The sequence below is a fragment of the Schistocerca gregaria genome, chromosome X, assembly GCF_023897955.1.
Source record: "Schistocerca gregaria isolate iqSchGreg1 chromosome X, iqSchGreg1.2, whole genome shotgun sequence".
Taxonomy (NCBI): Eukaryota; Metazoa; Arthropoda; class Insecta; order Orthoptera; family Acrididae; genus Schistocerca; species Schistocerca gregaria.
Genome location: NC_064931.1, coordinates 126,387,358 through 126,405,042, shown reverse-complemented (window position 1 = coordinate 126,405,042; position 17,685 = coordinate 126,387,358). Strand labels below are relative to the sequence as shown.

General features: G+C 43.1%; 1 protein-coding gene across 2 annotated transcripts in view; it reads left to right on the top strand.

The window, feature by feature from the left end:
- The window catches only part of LOC126297828 (bone morphogenetic protein receptor type-2), a 367,974-nt gene that overhangs the window by 207,952 nt on the left and 142,337 nt on the right, over positions 1-17,685 (top strand). The window lies entirely within an intron of this gene.

Here is a 17,685-nt window from a genome sequence, read left to right as displayed (position 1 = left end):
CACGTCTACAATTATAAAAGTACCATTATTTAGTTAAAGCTCACATGTACATGCTTTTATATGGTGCTCTACACAAAATTGTTTAGTTTCTAAATTTTTGACATGTATGGCAACACCTCCACTCTCCATAGCGCGTCTACTTACTTGTGCTGAAAGCTTATATCCACCTACATGTACCTTTCGTATATCTGTGACTGTATGATGTTCAGACAGGCATAGTACATCCATCCCACGCTCCGTTTATAAATCTTCTAAACAAACAGGAAGCTCTTCTACTTTGTTTTTTAATCCGCTTATATCCTGATGCAACATACTAACAATATTTTTCACTGTGATTTTATGAGAATATTGTGATATTTTAACATCTCTGGTACCTGATTGTCTGAGCTTTTCATTAAGCTTAATTTCATGGAATGTTTAATCATTGGATACTGATCTTAGCCTAAAAAAGGGTGCTTCTATGAGTTTTGTTGTTGCAACGACAGAACGAAAATGCCCTTAAGAACTGGACAATTAATTACAGGTGTCTTAAGTGTAGGCTATTTTTTCCACTCGGCGCAGGCAAAACTCCAAAGCTGTACCGAGTTAGCCGCTAACCGCAGTTAGCTAAAGAAATTTAAGTGTAACATAATACATTTATCTCTTTTGTTTTTTGTTTCGTTACTTCCTGTCATCGTATTTTCTACATAACTACTCAAGTTGTCTTTCTAAATATACTTACTATTAACTTTTGTTGTGTAATGAATTGTCGTAATAACGCATCATTAGAATTTAAGAAAAAATTGTATACAGTTTATACTGTGCTTAAGTAGTGTGGGACATGCTTTAGACACAAGTTTTATGAAGGGAAATAAATGAAATCTTGCAGCATCTTACAACAGTTTAATGCCTATGCTAGTTACTTCTATACAAGAGTACACGCAATTAGTCGCGGAAGTACTACTGAGACTACTATAGTTTCTGAGGACGACGTGTAATGGGTTTTCTCTGCTACGAAGTTTCCACTTACTTTCTCGAAGTCAAAGAACAAATCAGTCTCGACGTCTCTACAACCAGTTTTCCAAATATTACGACTGAGTAGATTGAGCGGAGTTTTGTAGGACTGTTGTGTGAAGAATTCATATAGATCAGTACAAAAGCTGTTGTTAGAGTTCCAGAATGAGTGGTCATACGAAAGGACAGAACTTACTTCCTCGTCGATGAAATTATGGTCATGGAAGATAACTACACCGAATTATCCTAAGGCGATGTCATCGCTCGAGCTCTTCCCAGCTATTTAACGGGGACAGGAGTCAGTACCAGTGCAAACAGTTTTCAGAGTTATTTACATCTGCATACGAACTCCGCAAGCCACTGTACGTTGCATGGTGCAGGATACCTTCTATTACTAATACTACTGGTAGTCACCACCTTTTCTGTTCCACTAGCAAATAGAGCTAGGGAAAAACAGCTATCTATGTGTCTCCGTACGAGCCCTAATTTCTCTTCTCTTCGTGGACCTTACGCGAAATGTACGTTGGCGGCGGTAGAACCGTTCTGCTGTCAATTTCAAATACCCGTTCTCTAAATTTTTTTTTCCAATAGTGTTCCGCGAAAAGAACTTCGTCTTTCCTCCAGGATTCCAATTTAAGTTCATCTTGGGAGTGCCCGTGTGTTGCTCGATCCTACCGGTAACAAATTTAGCAGCTCGCCTTTGAATTGCCTTTCTTTAATCCGACCTGGTGGGCATCCCAAACACTCGAGCAGCACTCAAGAATGGGCCTCACTAGTGTTCTATACGCGGTTTCCTTCATAGATGAACCACACTTTCCCAAAATTCTTCCAATAAACCGTATTAGGCCATTCGCCTTTCCTGGTACCGTCCATGCGTAATCGTAACTGAAAAAAAAATTCTTTTTGGTGATAATAGTTCTTTCAAATTAGGAAATGAAAATGTTTTCAGCACGTGACACATGGGCTACATACACCACTGCGCTGTATTTGTGCATCTACGTTTATACTCCACAGGCCACCTGGCAGTTTGTGGCGAAGCTATCATTTTATGATTTAAAATGGAATGATCATATAAAGTTGATCGTCGGTAAAGCAGATGCCAGACTGCGATTCATTGGAAGAATCCTAAGGAAATGCAATCCGACAACAAAGGAAGTAGGTTACAGTACGCTTGTTCGCCCACTGCTTGAATACTGCTCAGCAGTGTGGGATCCGCACCAGATAGGGTTAATAGAAGAGATAGAGAAGATCCAACGGAGAGCTGCGCGCTTCGTTACAGGATCATTTAGTAATCGCGAAAGCGTTACGGAGATGATAGATAAACTCCAGTGGAAGAGTTTGCAGGAGAGACGCTCAGTAGCTCGGTACGGGCTTTTGTTAAAGTTTCGAGAACATACCTTCACCGAAGAGTCAAGCAGTATATTGCTCCCTCCTACGTATATCTCACGAAGAGACCATGAGGATAAAATCAGAGAGATTAGAACCCACACAGAAGCATACTGACAATCCTTCTTTCCACGTACAATACGAGACTGGAATAGAAGGGAGAACCGATAGAGGTACTCAGGGTACCCTCCGCCACACACCGTCAGGTGGCTTGCGGAGTATGGATGTAGCTGTAGATTTCGTCTCTTTCATTGCCGTTCGCTCATGATGCACGGGAGGAACGCATATCAGTAATCCTCCGTATGAGTTCTTATCTCCCTAACTGCATCACCATTGTCGTTTCCCGAGACATACGTGGATAAATACAGCGTGTTTTGACTCTCCTCGGAACACGCGTTCTAGAAATTTTAACAGTAAACCTCTTTGTGATTAACAACGCCTCTCTCGCAGCGTATGCCCTTGGGGTCGGATAAGCATCTCTGTGACGCACTCGCGATAAACTGGTGCTCGTGCCTCTGGATCCTCTCTACGCCGTCTAGTAATCGTACTGAGTAGTATATATATGCAGACTGAAGCGACGAATGAAAATTTGTAGTTAATCATTACGCCACCGTGGCACAGTGGCTTTGCACCACTGCTTCCCTCCTCAATCAAAATTCCCATTCACGCCCCAGCCCACTTGGTATTCCCCCTACACTCGAATAGCATTACAGAGGCTCTCCACCTGTATTGGAATAGCACGTCGGCACCTGAGCATCAAGTGAAACAGGGAAAGCAGAGAAGGGAGGCGAGCTTGGGGTAGTCCGTGCAGTTGTGCAAAGCTACTGTGTCAGGGTGGCGTAGTGGTTAGCGCATATGCTTAGTGAACAGCAGACCTGGGTTCGAATCCCAGCTGTAGTCAAAATTTCATTTGTCGCTTAAGTCTGCATACACACATCATAAATGTATGAGACTTGGAAAGTCTCTGGATCCGTATAGGTTCATTTGTCTCAGGAGACAGTCTAACAAGGGATTTTTCTATTGTGATTGAATTACATTTCCTTGCCATCTTTCGAATGAAAGTGGTTTTGGCATCTGCTTTCCTACAACTACACTACTGGCTATTAAAATTGCTACACCAAGAAGAAATGCAGATGATAAACGGGTATTCATAGGACATATATATTATACTATAACTGACGTGTGATTTCATTTTCTCCCAATTTGGGTGCATAGAACGTGAGAAATCAGTACCCGAAACAACCACCTCTGGCCGTAATAACGGCCTTGATACGCCTGGGCATTCAGTCAAACAGAGCTTGGATGGCGTGTACAGGTACAGCTGCAGCTTCAACACGATACCCCAGTTCATCAAGAGTAGTGACTGGCGTATTGTGACGAGCCAGTTGCGCTCGACCACCATTGACCACACGCTTTCAGTTGGTGAGAGATCTGGAGAATGTGCTGGCCAGGGCAGCAGTCGAACATTTTCGTTCGTGCAGATGGTTGTTGTCTTGCAAACGTCCCCATCTGTTGACTCAGGGATCGAGACGTGGCTGCACGATCCGTTACAGCCATGCGGATAAGATGCCTGACATTTCGACTGCTAGTGATACAAGGCCGTTGGGATCCAGCACGGCGTTCCGTATTGCCCTCCTGAACATACCGATTCCATATTCTGCTAACAGTCATTAGATCTCGACCAACGCGAGCAGCAATGTCGCGATACGATAAACCGCAATCGCGATACGATAAACCGCAATCGCGATCGGCTACAATCCGACCTTTATCAAAGGCGGAAACCTGATAGTACGCATTTCTCCTCCTTACACGAGGCATCACAACAACGTTTCACCAGGCAACGCCGGTCAACTGCTGTTTGTGTATGAAAAATCTGTTGGAAACTTTCCTCACGTCAGCACGTTTTAGGTGTCGCCACCGGCGCCAATCTTGTGTGAATGCTCTGAAAAGCTAATCATTTGCTAATCACAGCATCTTCTTCAAGTCGGTTAAATTACGCGTCTGTAATACAACAACGTAGTGTAGCAATTTTAATGGCCAGTAATGTACTTTCATGAGATCGTTCCTCTTTAAGTCGCTCATGACGCTTACTCCAAGATATTCAACACTTGTAACCATTTTCCGTGACTGACAGCCAATCGCGTACTTTAACAACAGCGAGTCTTTTTCGTAGTTTATGCTCGCTGCTTTACATTTATTTTTCGATAACAGCTAGTTGAGGGTTCCAGCCCTAAGTGTTCGTATTATGTTAGTCTTTTTCATTTCTCTAAAATTTTCTGACATTGCGACCTCATTAAATACATCATTATCTGCGAAGAACCTCGTGGAGTTTCAGACGTTATCCACAGGATCATGTATCGTTGTTTTGGTCTTAAGCCCATAAAGCGATTTGATGCAGGTCTCCACGTTAGTCTATGCAAGCATGCCTCTTTAACCCTGCATAACTGTTGCAAAGCACATCCATTCGAAGCTGAATGCTCTATTGACCCGCCATTACCAAACTGACAATTCCTTTGTGACTCAGGACGTGTCTCTACACTGATCCCACAAGTTCAGCTATAACTTTATTTTTCCACAGTTCGATTCATTACTGTCTTTTTTTTCCCCCATGAACCGTGGACCTTGCCGAGCAGGAGTGCCTTGTGTGCCTTAGCGATGCAAATACACTATGTGATCAAAAGTATGCGGACGCCCCCCCAAAAAAACCCTTTTTTTCATATTAGGTGCATTGTGCTGCCACCTACTGTCAGGTACTCCATATCGGCGACCTCAGTAGTCAGACATTGTGAAGCTCAGAATGGGGAGCTCCGCGGAACTCACGGACTTCGAACGTGGCACAGGTGATTGGGTGTCACTTGTGTAATACGTCTGTACGCGAGGTTTCCACAGTCCTAAGAATCCCTAGGCCCACTGTTTACGATGTGATAGTGAAGTGGAAACTTGAAGGGACAGGTACAGCACAAAAGCGTACAGGCAAACGTCGCCTGTTGTCTGACAGAGACCGCGGACAGTTGAAGAGGGTAGTAATTTGTAATAGGCAGAGATCTATCCAGAATATTCACACAGAAATTTCAAACTACATCAGGATCTGTTGCAAGTACCATGACAGTTAGGCTGGAGGAGAGAAAACTTGGATTTCATGGTCGAGTGGCTGCTCATAAGCCACACATCTCGCCGGTAAATGCCAAACGACGCCTCGCTTGGTGTAAGGAATGTAAACAGTGGAAAAACGTTGTGTAAAGTGACGAATCACGTTACACAATGTGGCGAATTTCTGGTGAACGTCATCTGCCAGTGTGCGTAGTGCCAACAGTAAAATTCGGGGGCGGTGGTGTTACGGTGTGGTCATGTTTTTCATGGAGGTGGCTTGAACCCTTGTTTTGCGTGACCCTGTCATAGAACAGGCATACATTGATGTTGTAAGCACCTTCTTGCTTCCCACTGTTAAAGAGCAATTCGGGGATGGCGGTTGCCTCTTTCAACACGATCGAGCACCTTTTCACAATGCACGGCCTGTGGCGGAGTGGTTACACGACAATAACACCCCTGCAATGGACTGGCCAGCACAGAGTGCCGACCTGAATCCTACAGAACACCTTTGGGATGTTTTGGAACGCCGACATCGTGCCAGGCCTTATCCACCGACATCGATACCTCTTCTCAGTACAGCACTTCCTGAAGAATGGGCTTCCAGTCCCCAAGAAACCTTACAGCACGTGATTGAACGTATGCCTGTGAGAGTGGAAGCTGTCATCAAGGATAAGGATGGGCCAACACCATATTGAATTTCAGCATTACCGATAGAGGGCGCCACGAACTTGTAAGTCATTTTCAGCCAGGTGTCCAGATACTTTGGATCACATAGTGTAGACGAACCGTATGTTAACAACAGCGGAGGGATATCTATGGAGAGCCCAGGCAAACATGTTGTTCTTGGAGATGGGCTGCAGCCTCTTTAGTAGTTGCAGGGCCAACAACATGAATGATTGACTGATCTGGTTTTGTGACGTTAGCCCGCATGGCCTTTTTATGCTGTTTCTGCAGACGGCTGAGAGCTAGGGAAAACTGCGGCCGTTTTGTTCCTCCAGTGCATGCAGCTCTACTGTATGGTTAGATGTCGATGGCATCCTTTTGGGTAAAACAGCCCCCACATTATTATCGCCGGGTGAAGAGTGCTCGGGATGATATCGGGAAAAGCGGAAATGGTATTGTAGGGGTCGGAGCGTGGAATATTAGATCCTTTAATCTGCTAGGTAGTCTAGAGAACTTGAAAATCAAAATGAACGTATTGGAGTTTGATAAAGTGAGAATTAGAAGTGCGGTGGCAGGAGGTACAGGATTTCTGGTCAGGTGACTACAGGATTATAAATACAAAATAAAATAGGGTTAACGCAAGAGTAAGTCTGATAATGAATTAGAAGGTAGGGGTGCGTGTAAGCTACTGTGAACTGCATAGTGAACGTATTATTGTAGCCAAGATAGACACGAAGCCAACACAGTAGTTACAGTTTATATGCCAACTAGCTCCGAAAATAATGAAGAGCTTGAAAAAATATACCATGAAATCAAAGAAATTATTAATATAGTTACGGGAGAGAATACTTAATTCTGACAGGGGACTGGAATTCGGTAGTAAGAAAAGGAAGAGAAAGAAAAATAGGAGAATATAGACTGGGTGGAAGGAATGAAACAGTAAACTGCCCAGTAGAATTTAACACAGAGCATAATATAATCATCTATAACACTTAGTTTAAGAATTATGAAAGAAGTTTGTATTCGTGGAAGATACCTAGGGATACTGGAAGGTTTCAGAAGGATTTCATTATGGTAAGACATATTTAGAAACCAGATTTTAAATCGTTAAACATTCTCAGGGGCAGATTTGGACTCTGATGATAATTTATTGGCTATGAACTGCAGAGATTGCTTAAAGGTTGGAAGTTAAAGAGATGGAACTGGATAAATTGAAAGAACCAGATGTCGAGAGTTTCAAGAAGAGCTGTAGGCAGCAGTTGGCTGCAAGGGGGAAAGGAATAGGATAGGAAACGAATGGGTTGCTTTGCGAGATGAAATAGTGAAGGTAGCTGAGAATCAGATAGGCAATAAGACAAAACCCAGTAGAAATCTACGTATAATACACTAGAAACTGAATTTAATTAAGCAAAAGGGTATGAAGATGCCTGAAAATGAGAGTGACAAAGTACAAAATGACTAAGTAGGAATGGCTAGTGGACTAAACGCAAGTCTACAGAAACATGTATAAGTAGGGGAAAAATAGATACCACGTGTAGGAAAATTAGGGAGGCCTTTGGAGAAACGGAAAGTAGGTGTACGAATATCAATAACTCAGATGGCAAACAAGTACTAAGTGAAGAAAGTAAAGTTGAAAGCTGGAAGGAATATATAGGAAGTCAGTGCAAGGGAAACTAACTTGAAAATACTGTAGAAACAGAAGAGAAAGTAGATGATGAGTTCGGAGATAGGATAATGCGAAATAAATTTCACAGAGCACTGAAAGACCTAGCTATAAACAAGAATAGATGACTTCCCCCTGAGAATTATTCTCGTCCTTGGAAGAGCCAGCCATGTCAAAATTTTTGTATCTAGTGTGTAACAAGACGCAAGCGAATTACCTTCAGACTTCAAGAAGAACGTAATAATCCCGATTTCAAAGAAGCAGGTGCCGACGGGTACGAATCTTATCGAACAATCAGTTCAATGAGTAATTCTTACAAAATATAGTGAGACATTATTTGCAGAAGAATGGATAAACTAGTATAAGCCGACCTCAGGGGATATCACAGCTTGGGCTCCGGAGAAATTTGGGATCATGCAAGGCAATGCTGACGCTACAACTTCTTTTAGAAGATAGGTTTAAGAAAAGCAAACCTACGTGCGTAGCTTTTGTAAATTTAGAGAAACCTCCTGACGATGTTGACTGGAATACACTCTTTGAAATTCTAAGGGTAACGGGGATAAAACACAAAGCGAAAGATTTTTTTACAACTTTACGGAAACCAGACTGCAATCATAAGATTCGTGGAACATGAAAGGGAAGCAATGTTTAAGAAGGGATTGGGGCAGTTTGTAGTCTACGCTGACGTTATTCAATTCATGCACTGAGAAATAGAAACCAAGGACATATTTGAGGAAGGAATTAAAGTTCAGGGAGAAGAAATAAAAACTTTAAGGTGCGCTGATGTTTATGTTAGAGTCAGCAAAGGACTCTGAAGAGCAGTTGAACAGAATGGACAGTGTTCTGAAAGAGAGATAAGATACCATTAACGAAAGTAAAATAGGGGTAATGGAATGTAGTCGAATAAAATCAGGCGCTGCTGAGTGAATTAGATTAGAAAACGACACACTAAAAGTAGTTTACGAGTTTTGCTGTTTGGCCAGCAAAATAACTCAAAGGGTGAAGTAGAGAGAATAAAAAACGCAGTATTTTTTGTTAAAACGTTAACAGTTATGTCTATTTTCTATCTTTATTCTATTACATGTATAAGGGGTAGTCAGTGGGAAACGAGACGGATGGAAAAGTAAGTAAACAGAAGCTTCCTGGCAGAGTAAAACTGTGTGCCGGACCGAGACACGAGCTCGGGACCTTTGCCTTTTGCGGGCAAATACTCTACCGACTCATGACCTTGCTCAAAGTTTACTACCGCTAGTACCTCCCAAACTTCACAGAAGTTCTCCTGCGAAACTTGCAGCACTAGCGCTTCTGGAAGAAAGGATATTACGGAGCCATGGCTTAGTCACTGCCTGGGGGATGTTAAAAGATTAAATTTTTCACCCTGGAGAGGTGTGTGTGTGTGTGTGTGTGTGTGTGTGTGTGTGTGTGTGTGTGTGTGTGTGTGTGTCCGCGCGCTGGTCCGACTTCTGTGAAGTTTGGAAGATAGGAGATGAGATACTGGCGGAAGTAAAGCTGTTTCAGTCTGCCAGGAAGTTTCGCATCAGCACACATTCCGCTGAAGATTGAAAAATTCGTTCATGTATTTGGAATGTTTATTATTTCAAAAGTAATCCTCATAACTTAATAAATTTATCCACTGTGAGTTAAGACTGTCAGTGCTTTCATGGAAAAACTTTTGTGGGCCCACAAGTTGCCAAGGCTCTTTAGACTACACTGTAGTCCAGCTGGGAAGCCCTTACACATCATCCATACTATCTCGATCTCTCCCTATGCGATCTGTATTTTTGGAGCACGCCTGGGTACCATCATGGTTGCGTAGGCAACTGCAAACATTTTTCCGTGAAGGCATTGATCGTCTTGTCTCACAGTGGGACAAATGTCAACAGTTATAGTAATTGCTTTTGAAATAATGAACGGTTTACTTTTTTCCATCTCTCTCGTTTTCATGTGACCGCTCCTTATAATTAATTGCAGTCTTCTGCTGCGGTTCGGACTAATCTCACGAACTACTGTAGTGATTTTGATATGGTTTTCACTTACAGGTATGAATTACGAGGAAAGTTTTTGTACATAGTGTATAAACATTTCGTCCGAATTGGCTGAACTTTGATGAATTGAAGTCCTCTGCAATTGTGAAAACGGTGCAGTTGCCATATAGTTGTGAAAAGCAGAACTTCAGAATCGAGGTAGCTCACGCGGCTTGGCGCTGCTGTTGGTTGGGCACCAGTGATACGTGGCCAAGGATAATTGTCACCGATGTTGCGTGGGAGATGATGCTTCGTACCGAAGTTATGTGGTGGAGGGTACTTCCTACCGACGTCACCTGGTGGAAGGTGCTTAATATCCATTTTACATAGCAGAGGGCGCTTCGTACCGATGTTGCGTGGCACGGGGCGCTTCGTACCGATATTTTGTCACAGAAGGTGCTTTTTAGTGATGTTACATAGGGAAATATGTGGAAAGATCACACAAAGTATATCTCATGCCGAACTAGTGCTGGAGTGGGGCAGCTGGCACGTGATCGGAGCTTGCGCTGAAATTTTGCTGATAAATCTACAGAGTAGCCAATCACCAAAATTACTACTGCAGCTACTAGACAAGTCGTAGGGCCTTAGATACTTAGTGCTACCTACGTGAAGCTAGGCTGGATCGCTAGTCTAATGCTGGGAGGTCTTTACTGAAAGTATTTGTCTGGAGTGTAGCATTGTACGGAAGTGAAACGTGGACAGTTAGCAGTTGAGAACAGAAGAGAAAAGCTTTCGAAATGAGATGCTATTGGCCATGTAACACTCCAGAGGGATATTCCCAAAGTTACTTTCACAACTGATGATTTCTAATCATTAAAAAATATGTGTTGGTGTTATCGGGTGGGAAGTCCTAAATCGAATCAAAACTTAGCAGATATTCTGTTAGCTCTTATCTTGTTTACTAGCAGATAATACGGAAACTTGTCGAACTTCTTCCCAGAAACACTGCATGGTCCTTGACACTATTACCTATTGCTTTCTGGATCTCGTGGGCGAGCCGAGTAAGATGAGTTACACAAAATCGCTGTTTGCCGATAGTGGGTTGATTCCAATAGATGATGATCTATATTACAGAAAAGTTCTGCGTTACGTAGAACTGTCAGCTGTATGTGAAATATTGCAATTCACACATGCATTCCACGGTTCATCCAATCCACGAGTCATAGGTACAGAGTCAGATATGGCTTGTATATACCTTTTCCACATTCCTGATTTTTATGATTCCGTGAAGAATATTGCAAAACAAGAAAAATTTTCACCGTCTAACATTTAACATTGCCGGTATCAGCACACACACACACACACACACACACACACACACACACACACACACACACACACACAAACAAGCGCGTGCGCGCGCATGTGAAACGTCATTATAGAATATAATGTGCCACTTCGGCCTAGCCTGAGTGAATGTGAGTAAGCTCGTTTTACTAGTCTTCAACCGTAAACAATTTTAAAAGAATGATGGGATCTTTTTTGTTAGCATACACTTTTGCCCGGCACATTGCAGGAGCTCGACGTCGCATGGACGCTAGGCCCCTGCATAAATATTGAGCCATGGTGCCTCTATAGCCGTTCGTAATTGTGCAAGTGTTGCCAGTGCAGAATGTTGTGGGCGAACTGACCCCTCGATTATGTCCCATAAATATTCGATGGGGTTGATGTCTGACAATTCGGGTGGCCAAATCATCCATTCGAACTGTCCAGAATGTTCCTCAAACCAATAGGGAACAATCGCGGCCAGGTGAGATGGCGCATTTTCATCCATAGGAATTCCGTCGTCGTTGGGGAAAAAGTAGCCTAACCTACCAATTTCCAGTCAATGATCGGATCAGTGGGAGGGACCAGAGGGTTCAGTCCATTCCATGTAAACGCAACCCACACCAATATGGAGCCACCGCCAGCTTGCTGAGTGCCTCGTAAACTTCGGTCCATATTTTCGTGGGGTCTGCACCACACTCGGACCAATCATCAGGTCTTGCCAACTGAAATCGGAACGCATCTGACCAGGCCACGTTTTTCCAATGGTGTACGGTTCAACCAATATGGTCACAAGCCCAAAAGAGGCCTTACGGGCGATGTTGTGCTGTTAGCAAGGCACTCGCGTGGGTCGTCTGCTGCCCTAGGCCATTAATGTCAATTTTCGCCGCAGTGTCCTAACGGGTAAGTTCGTCGTACGTGCCACATTAATTTCTGCGGTTATTTCACGCAGTGTTGGTTGCATGTTAGCACTGACTACTTAATGCAAACGCCGCTGCTTTCGGTCGTTAAGTGAAGGCCGTCAGCCACTCCGTTGTCTGTGGTGAGAGGTAATGCCTGAAATATGGTATTCTTGGCACTGTGGATATAGGAGTATTGAATTCTCTAACGATTTCTGAAATGGAATGTCTCATGTGTCTAGCGAACTACCATTACGCGTTCAAAGTCTTAATTCCCATTGTGTGGTCGTAATCGCGTCGGAAACCTTTACACGAATCACCATATTACAAGTGAAACCTCCACCAATGCAGTGCCCTTTTATACATTGTGTCCGCAATACTACCGCCATCTGTATACACTCATGGAAATGGAAAAAAGAACACATTGACACCGGTGTGTCAGACCCACCATACTTGCTCCGGACACTGCGAGAGGGCTGTACAAGCAATGATCACACGCACGGCACAGCGGACACACCAGGAACCGCGGTGTTGGCCGTCGAATGGCGCTAGCTGCGCAGCATTTGTGCACCGCCGCCGTCAGTGTCAGCCAGTTTGCCGTGGCATAAGGAGCTCCATCGCAGTCATTAACACTGGTAGCATGCCGCGACAGCGTGGACGTGAACCGTATGTGCAGTTGACGGACTTTGAGCGAGGGCGTACAGTGGGCATGCGGGAGGCCGGGTGGACGTACCGCCGAATTGCTCAACACGTGGGGCGTGAGGTCTCCACAGTACATCGATGTTGTCGCCAGTGGTCGGCGGAAGGTGCACGTGCCCGTCGACATGAGACCGGACCGCAGCGACGCACGGATGCACGCAAAGACCGTAGGATCCTTCGCAGTGCCGTAGGGGACCGCACCGCCACTTCCCAGCAAATTAGGGACACTATTGCTCCTGGGGTATCGGCGAGGACCATTCGCAACCGTCTCCATGAAGCTGGGCTACGGTCCCGCACACCGTTAGGCCGTCTTGCGCTCACACCCCAACATCGTGCAGCCCGCCTCCAGTGGTGTCGCGACAGGCGTAAATGGAGGGACGAATGGAGACGTGTCGTCTTCAGCGATGAGAGTCGCTTCTGCCTTGATGCCAATGATGGTCGTATGCGTGTTTGGCGCCGTGCAGGTGAGCGCCACAATCAGGACTGCATACGACCGAGGCACACAGGGCCAACACCCGGCATCATGGTGTGGGGAGCGATCTCCTACACTGGCCGTACACCTCTGGTGATCGTCGAGGGGACACTGAATAGTGCACGGTACATCCAAACCGTCATCGAACCCATCGTTCTACCATTCCTAGACCGGCAAAGGAACTTGCTGTTCCAACAGGACAATGCACGTCCGCATGTATCCCGTGCCACCCAACGTGCTCTAGAAGGTGTAAGTCAACTACCCTGGCCAGCAAGATCTCCGGATCTGTCCCCCATTGAGCATGTTTGGGACTGGATGAAGCGTCGTCTCACGCGGTCTGCACGTCCAGCACGAACGCTGGTCCAACTGAGGCGCCAGGTGGAAATGGCATGGCAAGCCGCTCCACAGGACTACATCCAGCATCTCTACGATCGTTTCCATGGGAGAATAGCAGCTTGCATTGCTGCGAAAGGTGGATATACACTGTACTAGTGCCGACATTGTGCATGCTCTGTTGCCTGTGTCTATGTGCCTGTGGTTCTGTCAGTGTGATCATGTGATGTATCTGACCCCAGGAATGTGTCAATAAAGTTTCCCCTTCCTGGGACAATGAATTCACGGTGTTCTTATTTCAATTTCCAGGAGTGTATGTGCATATTGCTATGCCATGATTTGTCAACTCAGTGTATGTCATCTGTAAGATTACTCTTGCAGAACATACTCATATGTATGGTTCTATGTTGGATCCGTTTATCGTTACTATTTATTTGATTATAAAAATAGCAAATGATCGATTTTGGTTCAATTTAACAAGTGCGTTTTTCTGCTAATTATTATTTATATTAGTTCCGTGTTTCCTTCTTGACCCACATTTTGGGGTACTTCATATTTATGCTCCGCTGCCCCCGCCTTTCCCCGACCTCCATTTCTCCGTCGGTACCTCTTCCAATCCGGTCCGTAACACCATATGCCTGCGAGCGTGAATATGGTATGCCTACCCATAGGGTGGTCAGTACTGTTTTGCTATAACCGTTCATATACATTGTTGGTACTCCCCTTTCTTGTTGTCTAAACGGGCACTTTTGATCTTAGTGCTGTTGGGGGCCCTAATTTTCGGTGTTTTGTGAAGGACAACTTCGCAGCTTACTGTGGTTTTACTTGGGAAACGTAAAAAGAATTTCCATCTTCATATAGTTTTGTAACGTTAAGTTTTTACGCTTGTAAAGGGTTGGAAGCGATGAAGGTTTTTAATGTTCTGTTATTTGTTTTAATACTGATGTTCACATTTAATGGTTTTTATGTACCATCATATATAAATTTGTCATAAGTGCCATATACGGCGTTACTGAGCTTTACTGTCCGGTGATAAATATTTTACTTTTTTTGATAAAATTCTTAAAAATATTAAACTTATTTTGACTAGTGCAGTTATTAATGGTTGATTTTTGATAATTGGAGAATATTATAATAAATAAAAGATGGTATTTCCTCAGTGGTGATACTGCGTCTCCTTCCCCAAGTTTCCCTACGGTAGCGGGAGAAGACTTGTCAGTTATCTCTACGCTCCGTAACTGCTCATTTGTACTTCTTTATGTTTGTTACCTTGACATGGTTCTTCTGTTTTGGGAAGTACCGTTTTGACTGATACGTATGCCTTGAAGTGACACGTTATGTATTTTTCACGTGCGCTTAATAATTTGGTAACTGCTGTATTGTATATGAGTATAATTTTGGTTTTGTGTCCAGCAGAATATTTGAAAATGGTCCCGACCCGAACAGTAAGCAAGCAAATAAAAGTGAAATTTTGAACTTTGGTTGTTTTCCGCTGTATTGAATCTTTTATGTTTGTGACAGAAACAAAAGTTGTACTCGTAGGCGTCCTTGTTGGAGCAGTTTGGTGACGTAGATCCCTGTATGTCGAACGTATTCATTTCTAGACAAGCGACGACGAAACTTTAGAATGGACTCCTGCTTTCGCGGCGACAGGGCTTCTGTGAGTCGGATTAACGTTATTTTGTTTACACTACTTCTGGCGTACCTTGCTGAAAGCGTATATTATTCATCTCTATATTCGAGTCGCCGTGTCCCAATTTCACAAAACACTAACAGTGGAAGGTCGCCGAATCTAGCAATAAGAGCTGAGGAAAATTACCAAGTACGTGGTAACACTTTCAGAGTGAGTGTTTGCCACTGGAAGTAACGGCCAGCTCGTAACTGTTTAAGAGGTATAATTTTCGTTACTACGATGTTAAATGCTGGAGGCGACTTCATTGCCAGAGATTTCATGGAAGTTTTGTCATAAAGATCAGTTGTGACGTCGGCGCCGTCATGAGTTTATTGGCACCCATAACTTCCTTGATACCTTTCAATAAAATGCAAAGCTTTAATTTTACGGTGTGCTTCTCAACTTGCTGTCACTTTTTTTATGTCGGTTTTAATTAAATGGATTCTACTGTTTTAGCTCAGCGGATGATAGACGGCAAAGATTTTTTATTTTCTTTGATTCTTCATTGATGGCCTCTTTAGATTAGCCGTTCACACAGCCTCCGATAAATGATTAAGTGTTTGGATTTATGTCGCGATTGTAGGACTTTTTTCCCTCTTAACCTGAGGAGCATCATGTCGCCATAAAAGCAAAGCTGCATAGTGGCTGGGATTCCGCATTAATCTGTAGATCACCCTGTAATCGGCAATGTAAACCTGTTGCGCAACGGTTAAGTAAGGCGAGGCAATGCTACGACGAATAGTACCATGCCTACTGAATGCCAAAGAATATATTTCTATTTCATATCCCTCCATCTGAATTACACGTCTTGTAGCGTGGCATAATCAGATTGAAGTTCAAAATTTGTGGAATTAAAAACTATTGATCGCAATACTTTTCTTTGGCTTTTTTTTGTTGGGTTGTTTTTGGGGAAAGAGACCAGGCAGCGAGGTCATATTGCTGCTTCTAAAAAACGAATGTGGAATCTTATGAAGAAAATTTGCAATAGCATACAGTATTGGTAATAGCGCTATCCCTAAATGACTTGAGTAGCTGCTAAAATGGAACTTTTCCCTGCAGTTCTGGTTCGACCGCTAAAATTTCCTGTTTCCTTTGAACATGTTTGTTGTAAACAGTCAGTAGTAGTGGTGGTGGTAGTAGTAGTAGTAGTAGTAGTAGTAGTAGTAGTAGTTAGAGTAACTGAAAATGAAGTTACAAATTCGATGTTCTAGTAATTTGTGTAAACGGGGTAGATGTCTTCATAAGCTTTTCGGGCGAAACTTTCAACATCGCATTTAGGTTCTTCGAATGTTTGCGCTCCGTCCGGGAATATTGCTTTTTCCTGTTACCATTTATTTGCGTCAGGTTTTTGACTTTTACAGCTTTTGATTTTAACGGCAAATATAGCTGTGGGTCCGTGGCGTTGCTGTATACTAATTTAAAGTTTTATCACATTGATTATCACTGTCATTTACTGAAAATTACCATACGAAAGGGAGATCCACACATTACCAGTTTCATGAACGTGGTACAGGAAAATCAGATTAGAAGCAAATATGCCCTTCTATTGCCCCGTAGTTTTTTTTTTTTTATACACGAACAGCTGGCTTACATCACCTGCCTACGATCTTAATAATAACGGAAGCTTATGCATGCATATCAGACAAAGACCATTAAAAGTTGACTTGAGAATGGCAAGGATATCAATGAATTTTTTCTTTTTTTTCTTTTTTTTCTTTTTTTTTCTTTTTTTTTCTTTTTTTTTCTTTTACACATGGTCTAAGGAATAATTTCGATCGCAGTAATTTGTATTTTCTTCAAAAGTATTTCCGCATACCTAGCCGCCAGGCGGTTTATCCTCAGTGAAAATATATCCGAATTTGGAGAAATTGTGTAACAAGTCTGGTCCATCATTTGGAGCAGTTTAGAGCTTCGGTGCTGACTTGAACACGGCCGTGTATGGCAGATTAGCGAAACCGGCAGCACCATGCATTTTCTAAATATTTATCGGAATTGGATATACATCGTAACTCCTCGCGCTCCTCTGCCCTCTTTCTGTACATCTGCTTCTCCCCTCTGGCTGTGCACCACCACCACCACCACCACCACCACCACCACCACCATTTTTGGTAACAGGGTTAAACGACGAGTTGTCTCTGTATACTGTAGTAAGATAGATAATCCACATGAAGAACGTCCCAAAACTGCAGCCACAAATTGAAACCCCGAGAAAATGCACAATATGATACCACACAGTCGGATTAAAGGGTTGTGCAACAGTTGATGGCGTAGGCATCTCAGAAGAAATGTTACGATGAACATTACATGGAGAATAAACTATGCCAAAAATTTGTTTTGTGTCGCGTTTCTTTAATGCTGACCCAAAACAGAGTAACGAGTATTTGAACAATCTTAAATACAATATAACTGAGTTTTTATTGATCTTGCTGAAATAAAAATTTGCAAATAAATATAACTCAGTTGTAGTGGAAATAAATAAATTGCAATTCATTAACAGTTGATATCGCTCATAAATATTCCAGAAT